A 24,759-nucleotide genomic window follows, 5' to 3' on the forward strand; every position below is an offset into this window, starting at 1 on the left:
TAATAAAAAATAGACGTTTGTTCTTAAATATTAAAAAATAGGTAGTTTAAAAATAATCTCAATTATGTGAACGTATATTTTTCTGTTATGGATCTGTTTCTCTAGAAAATTTTTGGCTCAACATATAGTAAAACTCATGCTCGAGCATACATCCACGTTTTAAAAATTGAATGAAGAAATGAAAAATATTTTCTTCTGAAAACTATAACTCTCAGTCTAATTTCTGTTAACCTAGATTGAACTCTGAGTACGTGCCTTAGTTTCCAGGCTGCCACGACACAGATCACACAGTGCGCTGGCTTACATAATTGAAAGTTATTGACTCACGTTTTAAAGGCCAGAAGACCTCGCTTCCTCCGGGATAGGTAGCATTCCCGTGCTGGCTTGCCGCAGCACCTGGGATTCCGAGGCTTGAATCCCTGCCTCATGTCACACGAGGATGCCCTGTCCTCTCTCTTCCGGCTTTTGCGTACCGTAGGCTTCCGGCTTCTCCACCGGGCTTTCTCTTACTACGGCTTCCGGTTCTTTTTCCCTCCGTAAGACTTGAGCACTTGGATTCAGTGCTGTCGAAAAAGACACTGCGAAGGATAATGTCAAACAGGCAAGGATGGCTTTATTCAGGGGACTTCTAAGGAAGAGGAGAGATAATAGAACTCAACTCCGTTGAAACAAAGGACAGCAAGCTTTTTAAAGGGCCAGGGGTGATTTGCACCGAAAACACTGGAAAATAGTAAGGGAGCAGACTCCGATGGTCACCCAGATGTATGAGTGGTTTACTGAGGTTGCACTGAGGAGAGTATGGGTCCTCAGATGGGTGAGGTATTTTTTGAGATTGTGATTAGGACCACTTGGTTCGGGATGTTTTCTTTCGTGATATTTAGGCTATCTGGAATTTAACGGCTGGGAGAAGAGGGAGATAAGGAACTACTGCATCTCAGGTGCCTGGGTGGCCAGAGGGAGAGGGAGAGAGGAGGGGGAGGTCAGGGCAAGTTTGATATTTAAAATAATTAGACTCTGGTGTCTTTTTACTTTCCTTCCCCCACCCCCCGCACCCGCAGTCTGAGTGGCCCCGCCTCCCCACACCCTCAGTCCCACAGCTGCAGGATAGGTTTCAAGGTAGTCCAAGGTAGGACCGGGGCGGGAGAGGATAGGGGAAGTCTTTATCAGTCCCTCGTCATCTTCAAGAAAAAAGTCAAGTTTTGATTGAACAATTTTAGTTGGTTGGCTCTTGTTAGGATTTTTTCTTTTCTTTTCTTTTCTTTTTTTGTTGGGAGGTGGTGGTAAAATGTCAGTTGTTTTAGGGTCAAGCATCTAAAAAGTGGGATATCTAAAAGGAAAAAAAGAAAAATATTAATATCAAAGGCCATATCACTGTCTAAGAGGTTGGAAGATGAAAACCTTGCACTGTTTCTTGCATTTCTTGACACTAAAATGCACATGCTCTTGGTGATGTGTTCACAGTCATGGCTGTTTCTCATATGACTTAAGCATTGTAGCAGGCTTTTTTTAGTGACATGGAAGCAGTTTGTCTAGGGAGAAATCCAGCTCATGAATGTCTGGTGCAGGGACATCCTTTGAGAAATATATCAAGTCATCTGGCTTTAGCTTACAGTGCTCCTTTACATCCTGGGGAAAGACCAGCTATAAGACAACCTAGAGTCTCGATAAGGATTTGGGCTTATTTAATTTTCTGGAAAATAGTTTGGAGAGTTGTAACCAGATATTGAAGGAAACTGCAATAATCTAAGGATTGGTAAGGGTTACAATACATGCAAGATGAGAGGGTCCAGTCCAATCTATGGGTAAGTAACAAAACCATGCAGTTAACTGCAGTTTACAAAGGTGGTGCCAAATACCTCAAACAGTAAACGGAAGAATCTGATGACCCCCAGAAATGTGCTATAGCTTTATACTGAAACATAGAATTTCTCTTTACTGTCAATCTTCTTTTTTTTTATCAAAGATAATCCTAAAGAAGGGTGATTCTTGATTATAAAATAATCTGGTTTTATTAGATTTGGTCTGATTATTTACATAAATGCAGCAAGAATGGTAATTTACTATATAGCCCCCCTCCCCCACTTTTTTGGATGAAACAATAATTTACTCACATTGAGAAGAGCCAAAAGTAAGGTCAGCTTCACTAGAGGGCTTTGGTTCCCATAGCTAACAGGTCTGTTTCAGTCTTCCGGGACTTGTACTACTTGCAGCACCCTTTCTCCTGTGCCATAGGGAATCCTCTTCCCTCCCCATCAGGGACAGATTTACTACCCAGATGTGAGCTAGTATCATAAAACATGCCCACTAGAGTCAGACTGTCTCCAGGAAATATTTACATGTTTTTGGGACAATAGAGGGAGGAATTTGCTGGCAGTTCCCTTATCTACTTGGGGATTTTTTTTTTGAGCAGTTTTACTGAGATACATTTACATCTATCCATCCAAAGTGTATAATCAATGGCTTTTAGTATATTCAGAGTTGTTCATTCAACACCGCAATCAATTTTAGAACATTTCATTCTCTTATAAGAATAACCCCATACACTTTAGAAGTCATCTCTCAATCCTTCTAGCCTTTCCCAGCCTCATAAAACTATTAATTTAATTCTGTCTCTATAAATGTATTTATATTTGCATTTTCAAGTAGGCCTTTTTAGGTTAGTTTTGTTGGAAGTTTTTATAAGGAATCTTATATTGGACTTTTAAAAGTTCTCTAGGCTAGGAAGTCAAACCTAAAAGTTGCCACCAGATTTCACCTGCAGTACCTATAGAATTGTTTGAATTCCTTTCTCCTCAAGTTACTCCACAATTGGAGCTGGTTCTTGGGCCTGTAAGGAAGTGATCTTCTTTACTCACCTGTAAGGCAGAAAACCTGCAGCTAGGTCTTTTTTTTTTCTCTCCAAGAGGGCGTTGTAAGAACTGGCTCCATAAAGTCAACCTTACTTCCTTAGAAGTGTCTTAATTCCTAAAAAGCTTTGGCTGTATAGCCCATGTTTCCAGATTTGTCCTGTTAACAAAGTGGACAGATTTTTATTGAATGCAAATAGTTGTATTGCCATGAAAATAAGTGTTCTCAAGAATTTTTGAATTCTGGAAGATTAGGCAGGGAGAAAAAGATAAATGTTTCCTTTCTGTTTACAAAAGTATAGTCTACTAAATTGTTATGATTAATAGCTAGCTTAAGGTGAGACAGAAAGGAGTTCCATATGTCCAGAAAATAGAATACTACATCCTCAGCAATATTTCAAACAAAATAAATAATCATCCCTTATCAGTCCATTCAATACTGTGTAATTGATTCTTGTTCTGCTCTGTCTTATATTAACATTCTCATGAATGCATTAGCTTTGCCATTAGGTTTCTGGAAATTTTGATTAGGTGCAGTGTTATGGTTTCCATGCTATTTAAGCAATGTCATTAGAAGCCTGTGCCCCAGAGTACCTGACACAGTCCTTTCCACGGGTCTTTGAGATGGTCCCTAAATGTGATTGCAGTCACCTGTAGGCAAGTATCAGCGTTAAGCATCAAACAAGAACAAAAAAGTCTTTTTGAATGACAGAAGATTAATGTGGCTATGCTTAACTTATCAATGTTTTTCAAAAATGAAAGATATGATGAGAGTTCATTATAAAACAATGCAACTGATGAGGAAATTTCAGTTGTTTCCATGGCATGTACTATTTTATAAGAATAACTGAAATTATGCTGTAGCATTTTATTGTTGTGTCTAATATTAGATGAAGCAGTGCCAGAGTATATCATGGACTGGACAGTGAGGACATTGACAAATCTCTAGAAACCTTATGCAATTTCTGGAATATTTAAATTAATAACATTTTACGCATTCAGATTTAACTGATGGAAGGTTAAGCATCTCTTAATTTGACAACACTTCCCATGCAACTCATAATATCTAAAATTAATTCAATTATTTTTTAGCACCTCTCTATTTATAATATGAAGAACAAATTCTTTTTGATCTTCCAGGGGCTGTCTGGAAAATCCCAAAGACAGTTTGAGATTGAAAAAGACATCATTTAGTCTACTGTCTGTTTCTACAAGTTTGCATATTCTCTGATATTTTCTATATGGTTTCCATGGCCTTGAGTTTAACTTTCTGACTCTATAACAATTCCATTTGCTTTGATACCCAGTTAACTTCAATAGTAAATATATACTATTCTCTACTGTCCCTCTGTCCCTCTACCTTTATCGTAGTTATTGTTGCAGATTAATTTCTGAGGAGTAGTGTGGGAATATGTAGACATTCCTTACAGTTGCCCTGTAAGTTTGAAATTATTTCAAAATAAAAAGTTATTTTTTAAAAGAAAATATTTAGGATTTGTTATTGAGGAGGTTTGAGCACTTGATTAAAGAGGATCATTTTGAAACAATGCTTGGCTCTCTATTTAACCAAATTGGCAATAAAAGATTTAAAAATTCCCGGTGCCAGCACATGCAAAAAAAGAAAAGATTTAAAGAGTAAATATAGGAGGTGATGTGTTTGTAAAAGCCTTAGCTCTTTTAAAACTAAGACTTGACTCTCTTAAACAATTAAGAACATGATAAAGTCAACATATAGTACAACATTTAGGAAATTATTTTGATAAGACACAAAATTTCTGTCTTTTAGGCAGATTATTCAGAAGGAAAGAAAAACCACATATAATCTCTTACTAAGAGCTGGCCAATAATCCAAGAAAATTTATCACTATAACAAAGGAAAAAATAATTCTAGTTTTACATCAGTATATAATTTGATACTAAAGTTCTTTCATAAATCCTGTAAATGAATCCATTATATTTTACCCAACATTGACCACCAGAAATAAAATTCCTTTTTCACAAGACTTCTATAATCTTTCATATCTATTCAAGTTTTTTCCTACACTTTCTGATTTCTCATTCTGCAACAGCAGGCCATTTTACTTAGTACAAAACTACTCTCTTTTTTTCTTAAAAACATCCTGCATGCCTTGCATATATGACTGAGCATAAGCCTAAGGTTTTATGTTATCAAAAGATCTTGGAATCTATCTTCAAGCTGACATCCTATAAAACACAATTACTGTTTAAATAAAGTTTTCTCAAATACAGACTTAATTTGGTTAAATGTACATTTACATTTTTAGGATATCTATTAGATGTAACACTAAGCTTATTTAATCAGTATACCTGTATTAAATGAGGAAAAACATACCCAAGTGGAATAAAAATGTATACTTGTATTATGCTTATAACTAACTCAGAAGATAACTAACAATATAGTTCTCATTTGTCAAAGGTTTATCTAAATTATGTGAACTTAAAATTTTAAAACATTTGGGCTCAATTTTTACAAGAATGCTTTTTTTAAACATTGGAAATAAAAGTTCAGTTTCTTTTAATTCCTGGGATTTTAGTACTACTTAATTTCTATGAATGCTTCTTTATCTTTAAATCAATTTGAACAGAGCTTCTATAAGGAATTTTATAAGTTAACTTGATAATACCATCCAGAAATAGGAAAATAACATGTATACATACATAAGCATACAGACAGACCCCAATAGAGAGCTTATAGCCTCAATTCTAAGAATTTCAGCCAGGAGGCAGACATAAATATAGAAATACAAAGCTTACTATTTTATATAAAAGAGCTGGCTTTCGTCTTTGCCCATTTCATATTTTTTATCAGGGTTGTTTACCTGGCAGATGGGCAATTTGAGGTTACGTGCTTAATCTAAGGGTAAAAGCTCCCCACCAATGCTGTGTAAGAGACTTTTAAGATCCTCTTTGCCCTTATTTGTAATCTAAGGAAGGCTGTGGGCTAAATTTTGGAAGAGGGACTGAGAAAAGACCAAAAGTTGTATGGGTGTTTAAAAAGTCCATCTGAGTGGCTAAATATCTAATCTATTTCCAATTAAACATTTCAGCCTTACTTGGTTGCTTTTGGGTTCCCCGAGCTCCTGGAGAGCCCCTAATAGGGAAACAGGGGGCTGAAGTTCCAGTGACTATAGGGACCTGAGGGGCTGGATTTTAAGATACTACTGAGGAGAAGGTTGGAAGTGGTAAAAAGAAGGAAGAAGGGAGTGAGTCAGTTTGGGGAGACTGCAGATTTCCCAAAAAGACCATTGGAGTTATAGGGAGTCCTTAGTGAAATTATGCCATGGAGAAACAAATTGGACACAGTTCGCCCCATAGTGACAAAGCATATAATCAGCAGGGGTCTTTAGAGGAACTTCCCTTAGTGAAGGCAGGTGCAGAAGCAACAATTATAATTTCAGATCCCAACAAAAGAGGAAGATCAAAATTCAGATGAAATTTCAACAAATAGAGAAGACAAACAAAGAAGACCAAGGCCTTACAAAAAGAGAGAAGAATTCTACTCAGTGGAAGGGGCCTGGGATAAAATCTCCACTCAAAAGAACCAAGAAGATTTCTATCTAGGAAGAGTCTCCTTCAAACCAAAAGAGTTAAGTCAAACTAAGAGTCAAGGAGTGAATCCCCACTCAGTGAGCTCTCAGCATACAAAAAGAATACTCTAAGAATCAAAGTTAAGTCCTTGCTGTGCTTCAGTGGCACTGGTTAGCTGTCAAAAAAGCAACTGCACAGGGAAATGTTAAACATGCAAGGCTGATTTTATTCAGGGGACTTTTACAGTAGGGGAGAGAGTAGAGCTCAACTTCTTGGAAGCAAATGACAGCAAGCTTGTTTAAGGGCTGAGGGAGAGTTGGAGGAAAAGCACTGGAGCCAACTTAAGGGTTGGTCATTAGGATGAGTGAGTGGATTACAGAGGTTGCGCTGAGAAGAGTATGGGTCCTCTGAGATGGGTAAGGGGTTTATTGAGGTTGTAATAGGGACCACTTGACTCAGAATATTTTCCTTTGTGGTAATTAGACTGCCTGGAGTCTGTAAGCATTTGCAGAGAGGAGGAGGGTGATAAGGAACCATCCAATCAGAAGCCACCTAGGCACCTGCATAGCTGGAGTGAAAGGGAGAGAGGAGGGTTAGATTGAGGGCGAGATTGATTTTAGAATAGTTAGGATCTGAAGTTGTCTTTTTTATTCTTTTAGTTTTCCACAGCTACAAGATTGGATTCAAGGTAGTCAAGGCAGAGGGAGTGGGTAGAAATGTGAGGAGTAAGGCTGACACCTTGGCTAACACAAGAAAATCAGTCTTTATCAGACCCAACCTCATTCAGTTGGGCCACACACCTTCATTTAAAATAACTATTTTCCAGACATCCTATTTACCGTGGGTTCGTGCCCATAAGAATATGGATTATGATTAAGCACATGTTTAAATCGGAGTATGTAATTCAATCTACCACATTATTATGTTATTTCTACTTTTGGAAACAAAATGTCAGACATTGGAATATCATTAGACTTAACTGGCTTTATTAAAAGATGTATAATTGTAGAGGACCCAAAATCTGGTTTACACATATGTTTCTAAAGCTGAAGTAGCAATCCTTAAAATACTGGCAATTCAATCTCAAATTCATCTCACTTTTTAACTCGCATCTAATTCATTTTTAAAAAACTTTTTTATTGTTAAATATATATACAGAAAAAGCAATAATTTTCAAAGCATAGTTCAACAAGTAACTACAGAACAGATTTCAAAGTTTGATATGAATTACCATTCCACATTTTCAGGTTTTTCCTTCTAGCTGCTACCAAACACTGGAAGCTAATAGAAGTATCATTATAGTGATTCAGTGGTCCTGCTCGTTTGTTAAATCCTATTGTCTTGTTATAATTCCTCCTTCTCCTTTGATCCTACTCCCAATCTATAGAAGTCTTTGGACAATGCCCTTTCTAACTTTTTCATGTTGAAAAGGAGTGTCAACAATATAGGATAGGGGGATGGAGTTAGTTGATATTCTTAGAGAGCCTGGCCCCTTCTGGGTTTCAAAACTTATCTGGCCCAGGAACTCCTTGGAGGTTATAGGTTTCAGGAAAGTAAACTTAGTACATGAAACTTTTGTAGAGTCTCAGCTGTCCAAAGACAAAGAGCCAATAAACACAGCCTTACTAAATATCAAATTATAACTCCCCTAATCTCTTGTCCCTCCACTCCCAATTATTTATCCCTGATGTTGCTGTGGTACTGTTGCCATCTTCCTGCTAACTATAGGCCATAGCATATATGATGGTTAGGTCCTGGTGTCAATTTAGACATGTGATGGTGTTCTGTTGTCTGGTCAGGCAAGCACTGACCTAACCATTACTGCAAGGATATTTCATGGCTGGTTGATAAACCAGAAGGCTGGTCTATTAAATCATCAGTCAGTTGATTGCAGCTATGGCTGATTAGATCATGATCTATTAAGGGCACTTCTCCCATAAGCAAGATAATCTAATAAGTTGGATTTGAGCTGTCAGTTGAAGACTTTTAAGGGAGAAGAGAGAATTTTCACTGCTTGTTCAGCCAGTGAGCCTCTCCTTTGGAGTTCGTTGAGAACTTCATCAGAGGTGCCAGCCTTGCAGCCTGCCCTACAGATTTGGGACTCTTGCATTTCCATGGTTGTGTGAGATACTTTGATAAATCTTACATTTACAGATATCTTCTATTAGCTATGGTTGTCTAGAGAACCCTGACTAACACAGCATGTGTTCTAGTTTGCTAGCTGCTGGAATGCAACATACCAGAGATGGATTGGCTTTTAATAAAAGGGGAATTATTTTGTTAGTTCTTCAAAGGAAAGGCAGCTAACTTTCATCTGAGCTTCTTTTTTTACGTGGGAAGGCACAGGGTGATCTCTGCTGGCCTTCTCTCCAGGCCTCTGGGTTCCAACAGCTTTCCCTGGGGTGATTCCTTTCTGCATCTCCAAAGGCCTGGGCTAAGCTGCGAGTGCTGAGATCAGGTATGCCAAACTGCTTGGGCTGTGCTATGTTGCGCTCTCCCATTTAAGCACCAACCAATTAAGTCAAACATCATTCATTGCAGCAGGCACACCTCCTAGCTGACTGCAGATGTAATCAGCAACAGATGAGGTTCACGTACCATTGGCTCATGTCCACAGCAATAGAACTAGGTGCCTTCACCTGGCCAAGTTGACAACTGAATCTAACTACCACAGCATGCAACATTAGTTTTACTCCTATACCCTTCTATTATTGACTCTTTGTACAAGATCAAACCTTTGAAGGAGTTCATGCAAGAACTTATATATTATTGTAGAGTTAATTGATGTGATACATGTACTATACATCCCCTTTCAATCATATTCATCTTCAATATGGCAATGTTGCTTATATCCCCACTAATTTGCTACCATCACCTCTGTCTGTTCCCTTATATTTAAATTCAACCTCATAGGGTAAACTTTCCCAATCTCTAGCTTTTCTGTATCTCTAGTCCTCTGTGTTCTACAGTGTAAACTTCTGAGATTACCTTTACCAGAGTCATAATAGTGAAATCATGCAGTATCTTTCCTTTTGTGTCTGACTTAATCACCTTAGCATTATGTCCTCAAGGTTCATCCATGTTATCATATGTTTTGGGACTTCATTTCATCTTACTGCTGAATAATGTTCCATTATATATATGTACCACATTTTATTTATCCACTTGTTGACAGGCACTTGACTTGTTTCCATCTTTTACCAATTGTGTAAAGTGCTGTTATGAACATCACTTTGCAAATGTCTGTTTGTGTTACTGTTTTCAGCCCCTATGGGTATATACCAAGTATTGATATTGCTGGGTCATAGGGCAACTTCATATTTACTTTTCTGAGGAAAAACTTCCACAGAACCTACACCAATATATGTTACTTGCAGCAGTGAATAAGTGTTCCAATTTCTCCACATCCTCCCCAACAATTTGTGGTTTCCTGTTTGCTTAATAGCTGCCATTTTTATAGGTGTGAGGTGATATCTAATTAATTTGATTCATTTGGTTGCTATTTTGAATGGGATTTTTTCTTTAATTGTCTCCTCGGTTAGATCATTACCTGTGTATAGAAATAGTACTGATCTAATATTAGGGGGAATGATTTCAATCTCTCTCCACTAAGTATGATGCTGGCTGTGGGTTTTTCATATATGTCCTTAAGTTTCCTTCAATTCCTTCATTTTGAAGTGTTTTTCTTTTTTATCAGAAAAAGATGCTGAATTTTGTCAAATACTTTTTTGACTTTAATCAAAATGATCATGTGATTTTTCCCTTTGATTTGTTAATGTGCTGTATTACGTTGATTGATTCTCCTATGTTGAACCACCCATGCATTCCTGGGTATAAACTCCACTTCATCGTGATATATAATTCTTTTAATGTGTGATTGGATTGAATTTGCTAGTATACATGATTGAGTCATATCTCCATGGAAAAATCTAATTAAAGTTTCCAACATACAATATTGAATAGGAATTAGAAGAAACCATTGCTCCCACAAGATTGGTTAGGATTAAAACATTAATGTTTTTCTAGGGTGCATAAATCCTTTCAAACCAGCACACACTCCAATACACCATAAACTAAAAAGGGATATCTGTATAATGTGTAAGAATAACCTCCAGGATAACCTCGTGACTCTGTTTGAAATCTCTTAGCCACTGAAACTTTATTTTGTCTCATTTCTCTGTTCCTCCTTTTGGTCAAGAAGGCTTTCTCAATACCTTGATGCCAGGTCACAGCTCATCCCGGGATGTCTGTCCCACATTGCCAAGGAGATTTACACCGCTGGGAGTCATGTCCCATGTAGGAGGGAGGGCAGTGAGTTCACCTGTTGAGCTGGCTTAGAAAGAGAGGCCACATCTGAGCAACAAAAGAAGTTGTCTTGGGGGTGAGTCTTAGACCTAATTTTAAGTAGGCTTAGCCTGTCCTTTGCAGGAGTAAGTTTCATAGGGACAAACCTCAAGATTGAGAACTGGCCTATTGATTTGGTTGTCCCCACTGCTTGCAAAAAAAATCAGAATTGGGGAAGTTGACTATTTCCTCCTTTTTCCCCATTCCCCCGAGGAGACTTTGCAACTACTTCTGTATTTACTGCCTAAATGACTCTGAGATATATCAGGGCATCATACTAACCTGGACAAACCAACAAAATCTCAAGCCCTATTCAAGATTCCATGTACTTATGGTGTTCAACTAAACTGACCACACAAATTAAATTAGGAAATGCACTACCCAAAATATAAATTTTGTACCAAATAAACGTCTCTCCCATTAGTCTTAAACAGAAGTTGAAGTTTTAAAGTATGGACAATATCATCCTTTACACCTTGTATTCTGATATACTTTAGTCTTATCCATCAGCTTCATTCATATCTTCTTTCAGTTTTGACAGTGTTTGCCTCATGTGCTTTGGCACTCCCTGATTAGGATCAGAAACACTTATTGTTATTATTTATTATTGGTGAATTGTCCCTTTTATTAATATGTAATATCCTTTTTTATCTTTTATGATGTCTGTGCCAGTTTGAAATTATTATGTACCCCAGAAAAGCCATGTTTTAATCCTGATCCAATCTTGTGGGGGCAGACATTTCTTTTAATCCTGATTTGATATTGTAGGGTGGAAACTTCTTATTTTAGATTATCTCCACAGAGATCTGATGTGCCCAATGGTGAGTGTGGCTTTTGATTAGATGGATATGCGACTTCATGTATTCAAAGTGGGTCTTGATTAGTTTACTATTGTCCTTTAAAAGGGGAAACACTTAGTAGAAATTTCAGATTTAGATTCTTGGAGAACGTTTGCTCCAGAGCCAACAGAGACATTTGGAGATGCTTGGAGTGCCAACAAAGACAGCAGATGCCTAGTAACAGGCAGATCCCAGAAGACATCACCATGTATCTTCCTACAAGATACTAAGCAAGTCAGAACCCAGAGTTGTGTCTCAGAGGAACTAAGTGAAGTCCCACAGATGCTTAGTGAGGAAACCACTGGCATCAGAAGCTGGAAGCAATGATCCAGGAACAAGAACAGCAGACTCCAGGCATGTCTTCCCAACTGATAGAGGTGTTCCAGGCAACATCAGCCTTTCTTGAGTTGTTACCTTAATTTGGACATTTTCATAGCCTTAGAACTATAAACTTGTAATATAATTAATTCCCCTTATAAAAACCATTCCATTTCTGGTATATTGCATTTCAGCAACCTTAACAAAATAATGCAACATCTTTACATTTAATGATGTTATCTGATATTGGTATAGCTACTCCTGCTTTCTTTTGGTTACAGCTTGCATAGAAGATTTTTTTCCATCCTTTCAATTTCAATGTATTTGTATCCTTGGGTTTAAGATATGTCTTTTGTAAACAAAATATAGATGGATCATATTTTTAATCCATTCTTCCAATCTGTATCTTTTAATTGGTGAGTTTATTCCATTAATGCTCAAAGTTATTACTGTAAAAGCAGTTCTGTAATCTATCATCTTATCCTTTAGCTTTTATTTAGACTAATAAGAACTCTATGTACTTTTCCTTCTCTCTCTTTTTATCCTTTAAATTCCCCTTACTGGTACTCTTCAATTCTGTGCCCTCCTCCATACTCTCCTTTTTTTTTCAACTGACAGGCCTCCCTTTAGTATTTCTTATAGGGCAGACCTCTTGTTGACTAGTTCTCTCAATTTTTGTTTGTCTATGAAGATTTTAGTCTCTCAATCTTGAAGGATAACTTGGCTTGATAACAAATTCTTGGCTTGAAGCCTTTCTTATTCAGTATGTTAAATATACCACTGCCTTCTCACCATCATGGTGACTGTTGAGTAGTCTGAACTCAGTCTCATATGGCTTCCCTTATATGTACTAGATTACTTTTCTTGTGGTGCTTTCAGGACTTTCGGCTTCTCTTCAACATTTGACAGTCTGATTAGCATAAGTCTTAGAATAGACTTATTTGGATTTATTCTATTTGGGGTTCATTGGGCATCTTTTATTTGCATATTTATTTCTTTATAAGGGTTGGGAAGTTTTCTCCAATTATTCTTCAGCTAACCTTCCCAGCCATTTACTTGTCTCTTCTCCTTCTGGGAGATGATTCTTTTATTTGTGTGCCTTTTGTTGTTCCCCCATTTCCCTGAGATCCACTTCCATTTCTTCATCTTTCTTGCCATTTGTTCTTTTGTGCTCTCTAGCTCATTTGTTGTGTCTTCTAGCTCACTTATTCTTCCTTCTGTTTCTTCAAATCTGCTATTGTGTGTTTCTGGTACATTTCCAATTGATCTACAGTATCTTTCATCTCTGTGAGATCTGCTATTTTTCTATTTAATCTTTCAAATTCTTATTTATGCTCTTCTAGTGTCTTTTTGATGCTATTTCTTTATAAATATCCTTGAGTAGTTGTTCCATATTCTGTGTCCCCTCTGGTGTTTTGATTTGGTCATTTATCTGGGCCATTTCTGCCTGAATCTTTATGTGCTTTGTAATTTTCTTTTGCATTCACGGCATTTAATTATCTTAATAAGGTTATTTTGTAAACTGATTTCCTTCACTTGTCTAAAGTTTTGTATTTACTTGGGTTTGTGTTGAAGTTCCCCTTTTATGCTTGGTTTGTCAGTAATTCTTCACCAAACCAAGGCCTGGTTCTCATGTAGGGGGTGCAATTCTACTCGGAGGTTGTGCTGGTTTGAAATTATTATGTACCCCGGAAAAGCCATGTTTTTATCCTGATCCAGTCTTGTGGGGGCAGCCACTTCTTTTGATCCTGATTCAATATCATAGGGCAGAAACTTTTGATTAATTATCTCCATGGAGATGTGACATGTCTAATTGTGGGTATGACCTTTTAATTAGATGAGATGTGACTTCACCCATTCAAGGTGGGTCATGACTAATTTACTGGAATCCTTTCAAAGAAGAAATATTTTGGAGAAAGTTCAAAGCCAACAGAACAGAGACACAGATATTTTATGATACTTGGAGTCCAGCAGACATTGCCATGTGCCTCCCCATGAGATATTAAACAAGCCAGAGCCTGGAGAGAGCCAATGGAAGCCAAGAGATAAAATCCAACCCCAGAGAACCAAAGTGAGGAACCCCCACAGGAACAGAGGCTGAAAGCAACAGAGCCCAGGAGCAAGGGACAGGCAGATGTCAGTTACATGCCTTTCCAGCTGACAGAGGTGTTCCGTATGGCATCAGCCTTTTTTGAATGAAGGTAACCTCTTGTTGGTGCCTTAGTTTGGACATTTTCTTAGCACTAGAACTATAAACCTGTAAGATATTAAATTTCCTTTTTAAAAGCCATTCCATTTCTGGTATATTGCATTTAGGTAGCTTAACACATTAATACAGGGGTCTATTAAAAGCTAAGCAGAAAATATGTACAGGTGGCTCAGTGGCAGAACACCCACCTGTCACACAGGAGACCCTAGTATGATTCCTGGCCCATGCACCGAAACAAACAAACTTGAGTGTCTGTTAAAAACTAGGCAGAAAAGTATGCACAGGTGGTTCAGCAGTAGAAAGCATTCCTGTAATGTGGGAGAACCAGGTTTAACACCCAGCCTGTGTACCACACACATATGAAAAGGTGGCAGTGCTTGGCTCAGCCAACCTCCTTGGCCAACCCCTCATCCCTTCATGCTCAAGATCCCTGGGCCTCTGGGGGTAAAGGGGAGTGGGACTGGGTGCCCATGAGCCTTCCTCACTGGCCAGTCATCAGATTGCTTCTGCCCCATGCCACCCCCTTCTGCCTGGGAGAGAATCCCCAGTCTCCTACCGAAACCAGGTGCCCATGGCAACCTGCCTTAGGTGTGGGGAGCAGGTACCATGCACCAATCCCTGTGCACAAGGGAAGCAAGTCTGCCACCCTCCAGGCTCCCCACAGAAACTCCTGGCTATGGTTCAGGGGAAAACCTCCTAAGCCTGTTGTAAGAGCAAGCTGAAGCACATGAGCATGCTGTTCTCTTGGGACCAGTGGCCCCCCACATGCTGCCTCCCCATTCTATCCATCCCAGTCTCTCCATTCAACTGCAATCCTCATTGTTTTTTTTTTTATTATTTCATCCTTTTCTTGTTTCAAGGAGCTTGGGTGAAGTCAGCCTATCCTTCTCTGCCATCTTCCTGGAAAGCTCCTAATTTTTTTTTCTCTTTTTTTTTTTTTTTTAGCATGGGAAGGCACTGGGAATCGAACCCAGGTCTTCAACATGGCAGGTGGGAATTCTGCCTGCTGAACCAACATGGCCCACCCCCTAATTCATTTTTAAACCTTATTTATTTGGGATTTTCATATTATTTCCTGTTCCTATTTCCAATGTTCTCTTTTTAGGTACTCTAACCCATAATAATGCCAATAATGATGATGGCTTTTATCTTTAGAGAACTTATTCTGAACTAAGCACTATTTCAAGCATGTAATGCGTATTATCTCACCTAATCCTCACAACAACCCTACAAGGTAGTAAACTATTATCAACCCCATTTTACAGAGCAGTAACTGAGGCCCTGTAATTTAAGTAACTTTCTTAAGGTCATTTAACTGGAAAGTGGTAGAGTTGGGATTTAATTTCTGTCTTATTTCAGAAGTCACCCCCTTAACCATCATGCTACATAGACTGTTTCTTTACTTCTTTGTGTATGTTTTATTTTTAAATAATTTTTGTTGATAACTTTTTTTTTAAAGAGCATAGTACATTAGGCTAAACAATTATGCAGTTCTTGCTTAATGTCTGAACATTAGTTCCAGTGTCTTTTAAACACATAATTCCTTCACCTTGGGCTCCCCTGCAATGAACAGTGGATGTGTTTCAGAGTCCTACAGAGTTACTGATTTGTTTAATTACTACTGAGTTGGGATAACATGCTGGGCTTTGTATCATTTTTGATACTTACACCCAAGAAACATATTCAGTGCAGAATATGGAAGAATTAAATAGTACAGGAGAGGGTGGATGCCCATATCTGTGAGGTATTTTTATTAGTATTAAAATACTGACTTAATTTAGGAATTTTTTTTTTTTTTTTTTTTTTTTTTGGCATGAGGAGGCATCAGAAATCAAACCTGGGTCTCTGGAATGGCCAGCGAGAGCCACTGTGGCCCACACAATTTAGGAAATTTTTAAGTTTGAAATTCAATTAGAAAGCTTCAATTATGATTTTTTTTCCCCTGGGAAGGCTCTGGGAAACAAATCCAGGTCTCCAGCACAGCAGGCGAGAACTCTGCCACTGAGCCACTGTTGCCTGCCCTTCAATTATGATTTAATTCTAGTTTTATGCAATTGTGGATTTCATTGAATAGCCCAACATATATTAGTAGCAACAATTTCAACAAAATGGTTCATAAAAACAGGGAACAAAGCATGTTTTTTTTATCTCTTTTATGTTCTCTTTTTATTTTAAAGCATTTTGGCTATTTAGCCATGGGTATTTTAGAAAATCCCTGTGCTGGTTTGAAAGGATGTATGTACCCTAGAAAAGCCATGCTTTAATCCTAATCCCGTTTTGTAAAGGCAGCCATTTCTTCTAATCCCTATTCATTACTGTATGTTTGAAACTTTTAATTAGATTATCTCCCGGGAGATGTGATTCAATCAATAGTAGTTGTTAAACTAGATTAGGTAGAGATCTGTCTCCACCCATTCCAGGTGGGTCTTTATTAGTTTACTAGAATCCTATAAAAGAGGAAACATTTTGGAGGCAGTGGGAGATTGAGAGTGAGCAGAGAAGAATGACAGAGCCACAAGAAAGCTACAACAGAGAACGTCGCAGAAGCGTGAAGCAGAGAGTCCACCAGACAGCAACTTTTGGAGATGGAAAAGGAAAACACCTCCTGGGGAGCTGGAGAGGAAACTATCTGATGTGCCCTTTCAGCTGAGAGAGAAACCCTGGTCATGTTCACCATGTGCCTTTCCACTTGAGAGAGAAACCCTGAACTTCATTTGCCTTCTTGAATCAAGGTATCTTTCTCTGGATGCCTTAGATTGGACATTTTTACAGACTTGTTTTAATTGGGACATTTTCTCGGCCTTAGAACTGTAAACTAGCAACTTATTAAATTCCCTGTTTTAAAAGCCATTCCATTTCTGGTATATTCCATTCTGGCAGCTAGCAAAACTAGAACAATCCCTAAGAAGATCTTCTTTACTGTTAATTTTCAGTTGCCCATAATAGCATTCCTTCCTTGTTATTAAAGGGATTTTAATAAAATGTTATTACATTAAAGAAAAGTGGCAGCCATCACCATCCATATCATGCAGACAATTGCTCCTGAAGCATGGACATACAATCATCTTGGCTGATATTTCAAAGGAAATTAGTTTTAGGGCTAGACTGCTGATCTAATCTGTTATCTATAGCATAATATGATAGAAAGCTAAATCTCTTTATGAAATAAAAAATAATATATTGAAAATGTTTGTGGTTAGGCACAAAACTTGAGTACATATCAACTTGTATTTGTAGAATTTTTAGGCTCAAAGATACCTTAAGAAACAATTTTGTCAAATTTCCTGGTAATTTACTGGTAAAGAAAGATGAGGTGATTTGTCCAAAACCACACAGTTTGTTCATGATAGAGAAAGTACTAGAATTTCATTTTGTTTTCATTCTATAGTTATTGAGAGGATACTATATGCTAATTCTCTGTTCTAAGATGGAAGTTAAAGATGTATAATGTGCTAAGTTTGCAACTATGGGAGGTAAAGCAAGTAAAATAATAATTGAAGAGTTTAGAATATAAAGTACAGAGTTGTATTAGGATTGTCTGAGGAAACAGAACCAACAGGTTATATATGTATGTATATATGTATATATACACACACACACATATATATTATGTAAATACTATGAGATTTTTTTTATAGGAATTGGGTCATGTGACTTTGAGGATGGACAAGTCCAAATTCCATAGGGTACGCTGCAGGCTGGGAAATCTGATGAAGGTTTTCAATGAATTCCCCAGGAAAATTTGGCTGTATTCAGTAGAGATGGAAATTCTCCCTTCTGGCTACTGAAGTCATCACTTCACCTTCTCAAACCTTCACCTGATTTGGTTGAGCAATCTCATTGTTAAAGGCATTCTCCTCAGGTGATTGTAGAGGAAATCACCAGACATGCAGTCAATTACCGATAATTTAAATCCATAAAATATCCTCACACAGGACGGTGCTTGCTTGACAAAAAAACTGGACACCATAACCTGGGAAAGGTGACAACAGAAACTTAACCACACAGGAGTCCACTCTCATTCCCAATACCAAATACTGGCCTTCCCCTCCCTACTGCCTTCATATTCCAAGCTAGAAAAACAAATATACTGTTATTATTTTCTCAGTTTATTAAAATGATCAATTTTGACTTTGAAGCAATACTCATTAGTATGCTTCCAACCTAAAATGGTTGGCAAAAATGTGTTGTGAAATTATTTTGTAAAATTTTATCTTTCTAGAAAGATTATCTATATATCTATAGATAGAAATGACACACAAACACATATATTTATGATGTTGTGAGATATATTCTATTCTTTCATTCTAATTATTTGGCACATTTGTCTGTTCTGTTTCCTAAGCAAAATAATCACAAACATAGTCACAAACATGACCCTGTTTCCCATGAGGCTTAAAATGTATGACTGACAGCAGATGCGTATACCAACCAAAAAAGGAAATACTGAATAGATGAGGAATTCCAATAATTAATTTAAAGAATGAATTTTAATTTGAAGCTTTGCAGATGTTTATAGCTTTTGTAACAGGGGAAGCTCAGCAGAGAAAAGATGAACTGCAGAAAATCATCACTGAAATTCATCAACAGGATTCCTGGAGGAATTGTAGCGATAGGGAGAACTGCTACAATCAAAAGTATTTTTAATCCACAAAAGAAATATAAATTTAATCAGATGCCTTAAATAGTAAAAGCACCTGGTATACATTATGTTTCCCCTCATTATCTGATATTGAAGACTTTTGTATCTGCATATTCCCTTAGAACACACTGCTCTTTTTAAAATTCACACTTCTAAAGCAAAGATAAAAGCCTAGAATTTTCTATAATCCCACTTTGTATTTTACATAATTGCTTTTCTTTGAGCACATTATTACCATTTCCTAATACCTAATCAGCCTTTCACTAACCCTAAGCATACCAAGGATAGCCTGTCATTTTATACAGATGTTAAGTTTATAAAACTACTCTTGTCAAGAACATCTCTAATATTAAAGTAGCTCTCACAGAGGACTCTCACTGATTTTCTAAACAGCCCTAGGCATCTCATCAAACCTCTCCATGGTTAATGTTTTCCCTTCTTTTTGAACATTTCTAGTGGGCATGGTAAAGCGTGAGGGCTCATTACTGAGACAAAAGAATGGTATCCTGGAGGGAATTTCCTAACATCAAGAAGTGACAAAGGGAAGGGTGTGGTAGAATGCAGAGTGTGAAGAAAACTGGTGGAGAAATTGGAGCCAGAGAGGAGAAAGGAAATCAGCAAGCCAGATGTTTTTTCTATTTGATGTTTGTTCTTATAATTCCTCTTTGTCATTATTGTCTCCATGTTAATCTTTCTAGGAATATATGCCTGAGCTCCCTTTTTGTAATCCAACAGATGGCGTTACACAGATAAATGTTAAACCCTCAAAAAGCAATTCTAAAATGCAAATGTTTTAACTGTGCCACTGTGATATATATATTTTTAATATCCAAGCAGGGTTTTTGTTCATAGAAAGAACTATTTATATTTATCAGAAGTAAAATCAATATTCAATTTACTAAATTTATGAAATCAAAATAGCCTAATTTTCTTCTAGCCTTCAAGTTGAATTAAAAATCTCATTACTCTATTTATAAATCTAGTAAAATGAGAGATTCCTTCAATTTTCCTTAGATTAGTGTTTGATTAGCTCAATTTGAACAGAATAAGCTCCCTTAAATAAGCAGTCTCGTTTACTAATTTAATTAATTAAAGTTCCTGGAGCTTTTTAAACTGCTTTTGTAAATATAATATATTTAAACTATAAAACATTGCTGAAAGATATTAAGAATATCTGTATAAGTAGAGATATGGTCCGTATATAAGGACTAAAAGTGTCAACACAATGAAGGTGGCAGTTATTCCCAAAATGATCTATAAGCACAGTGCAATTCTTTTAAAAAATACCATCTGGGTATTTTTTGCACAAATTCACAAGCTGATTCCTAAAATTTAGAAGGAATAGCCAAAATTCTTCAAAAAGAACAAAGTTGGAAGACATATGTCCCCATTTTGGTACTTATTATAGTGTTATGGTAATTAAGTTACTATGGTAGACAGGTAGTTTAATGGAAAAGGATATGCAGTCCAGCAATAAACTCCCGTATATGAGGCCCATTGATTTTGGATAAAGGGACTGAGGTATTTCAATGGGGTGGGGGAGTGGGGAAGGGAGAATAATCTTTTTAATAAATGGTGCTGGGGCAATTGATTATCTAAATACAAAAAAGATGAATTTAGATGTTTACATCATATCATGCACAAAACTTAACTCAAAATGGACCGTAAACCTAAATGTAAGAACTAAACCTATAAAACTCTTAGAAGAAAACATAGAAGTAAATAAATCTTTATGACCTTGGGTTAGACCAAGATTTCTTAGGTATGACACCAAAAGCATAAGTGATTTTAAAAAAAAGGATAAAATTGAAAACTGATTAACTAAAGCTAATCAACTAAAATTAAAAACTGATTAACTAAAACTTTAGTTTTAAAACTAAACTGTTGTGCTTCAAAAGACATCATTAGGAAAGTGAAAAGAAAAGCCAAAGAAGGGAGAAAATATCTGCAAAGCACATATAGGATAAAGAGATTGTTATCCAGAACACACAAAATATACTAAAAACTTGCATGTAAATGATCAGAGCAGCATATTCATAATAGCCAAACATGATGCAAGGCTTCAAGACAAGGGATTCAGGCAGCCTCTCGAAGATAGAAAAGGCAAGCCCTTGGTGGAAATGAAATCCACCAGCAAGGGAACAGATTCTAGAATCTCCACAAGAAATGCAACCCTGCCTCACCTGCAGGATCCCTTCTGAACCTCTGATTCTAGAATCACAAGTTAATAAATGTGTGTTTTAAGCTTTTGGTAGTTTGTTATAGTCACGATAGGAAATTCAAAGATGGAATAACAGCAAATGGCCATAAAAGATATTTATGGGGTGATGTTAGTACTATAAAATTGGATTATGATAATGTTGAACAACTGTAACTCTACTAGAAGATCTAGAAGCCACCTGCATTCTTTGGCTTGTGGCCCCACATCACTCTGGCCTCTTCTGTTCTCACATCCCCTTCTTTGACTCTAACTCTCCTGCCTCCCACTTTCATTTAAAGGACTATTGTGATAACATTGGACCCACTCAGATAATGCAAGATCATCTCCCCATCTCAAGATCCTTAACTTAATCACAGCTGCAAAGGGTGTTCTTCTTCATAGGGTAACATATATATATAGGTGCCAGGAATCAGGATATGGGCACCTTTGGGAGACTTTATTCTGCCTATCACACTCAAAGTGGTTAAAAAGTTACATTATATGTTTGATTCCTATTTAAGTATTTCAAATGCCTAATAGGATAAATTGACAATCCTAACAGATAAAAATTTTAATAATTTAAAAACTTTTTATAGGTCTTTTTTAAAAAAAGTTAAGCCTTAAAATTAGGCCTAAGAATCACCTTCAGAGAACCTCTTTTGTTGCTCAGATGTAGCTTCCCTCTCTAAGCCAACTCAGCAGGAGAACTCACTGCCCTCCCCACTACGTGGGACATGATTCCCAGTGGTATAAATCTCCCTGGCAATATGGAACAAAGCTCCTGAGATGAGCCAGGACCCAACATCAAGGGATTGAGAAAACTTTCTTGAACAAAAAGGGGAAGAGAACAAAGAAATTTGTTTCAATTTATATTAAAACAAAATAAAGTTTCAGTGGTTAAGAGATTTCAGAGTCAAAGAGGTTTTCCTGAATGTTATTCTTAAGCATTATATAGATATCCCTTTTTAGTTTCTGGTGTATTGGAGTGTGTGCTGGTTTGAATCTGTGGTGGACCCCAGAAAAGTCATGTCATTTAATCCTAATTCAATATTGCTGGCGGGGAGCTTTTTGACTGTTCCCATGGAGATGTGACCCACCCAGTTGTGGGTGGTAACTTTTTATTAGATGACTTCCATGGAGTTGTGACTCCACCTATTCCAGGTGAGTCTTGATCCTTCTCTGGAATCCTTTAAAAGAAGAAACATGTTGGAAAAAACTTGAGAGCAAGAAAGCCATGAGAACTATGAGAGCCCATGCAGCCAGAGACCTTGGAGATGAAGAAGGAAGATGCTTCTGGGGGAGCTTCATGAAACAGGAAGCCTGGACAGAAAGCTAGCAGATGTCACCATGCTTGCCATGTGCCTTTCCAGTTGAGAGAAAAACCCCGAATGTCATTGTTCTTCTTAAACCAAGGTATCTTTCCCTGGATGCCTTATATTGGACATTTCTATAGTTACTTTAATTTGGATATTTTCACAGTTTCGGAACTGTAAACTAGCAAATTCCCCATTTTAAAAAATGTTCTGTTTTCTGATATATTACATTCTGGCAGCTAGCAAACTAGAACAGAGTGGGTGGAAGAAAATACCTGAAACTGTTGAGTTGTATTTCAGTAGCCTTGATTCTTGAAAATTATTGTATAAAGATATAACTTTTATAATGTGACTGTGTGATTATGAAAACCTTGTGTCTGATGCTTCTTTTATCCAGAATATGGACAGATGAATAAAAAAATATGGGAAAAAAATGAATAACTAATGGGGATGTTCTAGTTTGCTAGCTGCTGGAATGCAATACACCAGAAACAGAATGGCTTGTAAAAGGGGAAATTTATTAAGTTGCAAGTTTACAGTTCTAAGACCATGAAAATGTTCCAACTAAAGCAAGGCTATAGAGATGCCCAATCTAAGGCATCCAGGGAAAGATACCTTGGTTCAGGAAAGCCAATGACATTCTGGGTTTCTCTCTTGACTGGAGAGGCACATGGAAAACATGGTGTCTGCTAGCTTTCCCACTAACCAAAAGTTAACACGTGCAATTGGGTGGGTCACATTTCCATGGGAACAATCAGAAAGCTCCCAGCCAGCAATATTGGATGAGGATTAAAGGACGTGGCTTTTCTGGGTCCACCACAGATTCAAACTAGTACAGGGAATAAGGGGTAAAATAAATTGGGCAGATAGAAATACTAGCAGTCAGTGAGAGGGAGGGATAAGGGGCATGGGATGTGTCATGGCCAAGTGGTGGTTGGGCAAATGCTGGCTTGTCTGTTGCGATGAGGACATCTCATAGAATTAAATCATGATCATGTCAGCTGCATCCACAGCTGATTCCATTTCAGCCAAAGGTACGTGTCTTCTGCAACGAGTGATGCTTAATCTAATCACTGAAAGCCTTATAAGGAGGATTCAGAAGAGACAGGCTCTTCCTGTTTCAGCTGGTGAGCCTCTCCTTTGGAGTTCATCCAGACCCTCCATCGGAATCGTTGGCTTCACATCCTACTCTGCAGATTTTGGACTCTGTATTCCCATGGTCACATGAGACACTTTTATAAATTTTATATTTCCTAATGTTCCCTGTTGATTCTGTTTCTCTAGAGAACCCTAACTAATACATCTTGGTACCAGGAGTGGTTCTTAAGAAACAGAATCTTAAAAATGGGTTTTTATGAATGGTTTTCTACTCTGACTGGACTCAAAGACACTAAGGACTTTGATTCCTGTAATCAGAATAACACTCCCATTCTGAGTGGCATGAATTGGCAAAAGAGATAGTCAAAAATTTGATTCTCCTAATGCTTCGCTGTACATAGCCAGGCTCTGGGGGATAATGTTTTTGACACCTTTACAGAGTTTTGTAGAAATAAGAGTATACAGATGTTGGTTGGTTGTTGTTAGATACACTGGATACATTAAGGGGTGAAAGGGATGGGCTTAAGGCTTCAAACGAGAACCTTAAGCATTGTCTGAAAGATGTAGATGTTTCTATGAGTATCCTGCAGGAAAATCTTATTTCCTGTAGCCGTAGACTTGAGATCTCTGAAAATAAGACTCAGAATCTTATTGTTAGAGTAGCAACTTTACAATGTAAACTGAAATCTCAGTCTTGCATGGTGTCTGCTGTTAAAGTGAGGGCATTGATTGGAAAGGAGTGGGACCCTGAAAAATGGGATGGTGACATATGGATTGATAATGATGTCGGGGGTGAGCTTGAAGCCCTAGATCATGCTGAGTCTTGTCTAGATAACCCTGTAATAGTTTGCCCTGAGGACATAACCACCCTACCTTCAGCCTGCCTTGAGGAGTTGGCCACCCAACATCCTCCTGAAAGGATTAGCCCTAGAGTGATTAATCCTGTTTCACCAGATGAAACTGCAAATGAAGGCCCTGAAGCAAATGGCTTGGAAGGTATTTCTAATTCTTTTCATGACCCACCCCCACCACCCCTCATTTCTTCCAGACCTATAACTAGACTAAAGTCCCAACAGGCCCCTAAAGGTGAGGTACAAAATATCACACATGAGGAGGTACGTTATACTCCAAAAGAACTGTGTGAGTTTTCTAATTTATATAGGCAGAAATCAGGGGAATATGTGTGACAATGGATTTTAGGGGTGTGGGATAATGAGGAATATAAGGCTGGATCAGGCTGAATTTACTGATATGGGCCCGCTAAGCAGAGATTCTGCATTCAGTGTTACAGCTCGAACAGTTCGAAAAGGCATTAACAGTTTGTTTGGATGATTGGTTGAAACATGGATCAAAAGGTGGCCGACATTACCTGAGGTTGAAATGCCAGAACTACCCTGGCAT

General features: G+C 37.6%; 1 long non-coding RNA gene across 4 annotated transcripts in view; it reads left to right on the forward strand.

The window, feature by feature from the left end:
* The first annotated feature begins 462 nt into the window (after positions 1-462).
* Positions 463-24,759, forward strand: part of LOC143689895 (uncharacterized) — a 59,796-nt gene continuing 35,499 nt past the window's right edge. For 2 of the 4 annotated variants that reach the window (XR_013178958.1, XR_013178959.1), the window contains exon 1: positions 465-601. This is a non-coding gene — a long non-coding RNA (uncharacterized LOC143689895). Of the gene's footprint in view, positions 602-24,759 lie in introns of all 4 variants that reach the window. The other 2 variants (XR_013178956.1, XR_013178957.1) reach the window with 2 other exon arrangements.

Source organism: Tamandua tetradactyla, chromosome 7, assembly GCF_023851605.1.
Source record: "Tamandua tetradactyla isolate mTamTet1 chromosome 7, mTamTet1.pri, whole genome shotgun sequence".
Classification (NCBI taxonomy): Eukaryota; Metazoa; Chordata; class Mammalia; order Pilosa; family Myrmecophagidae; genus Tamandua; species Tamandua tetradactyla.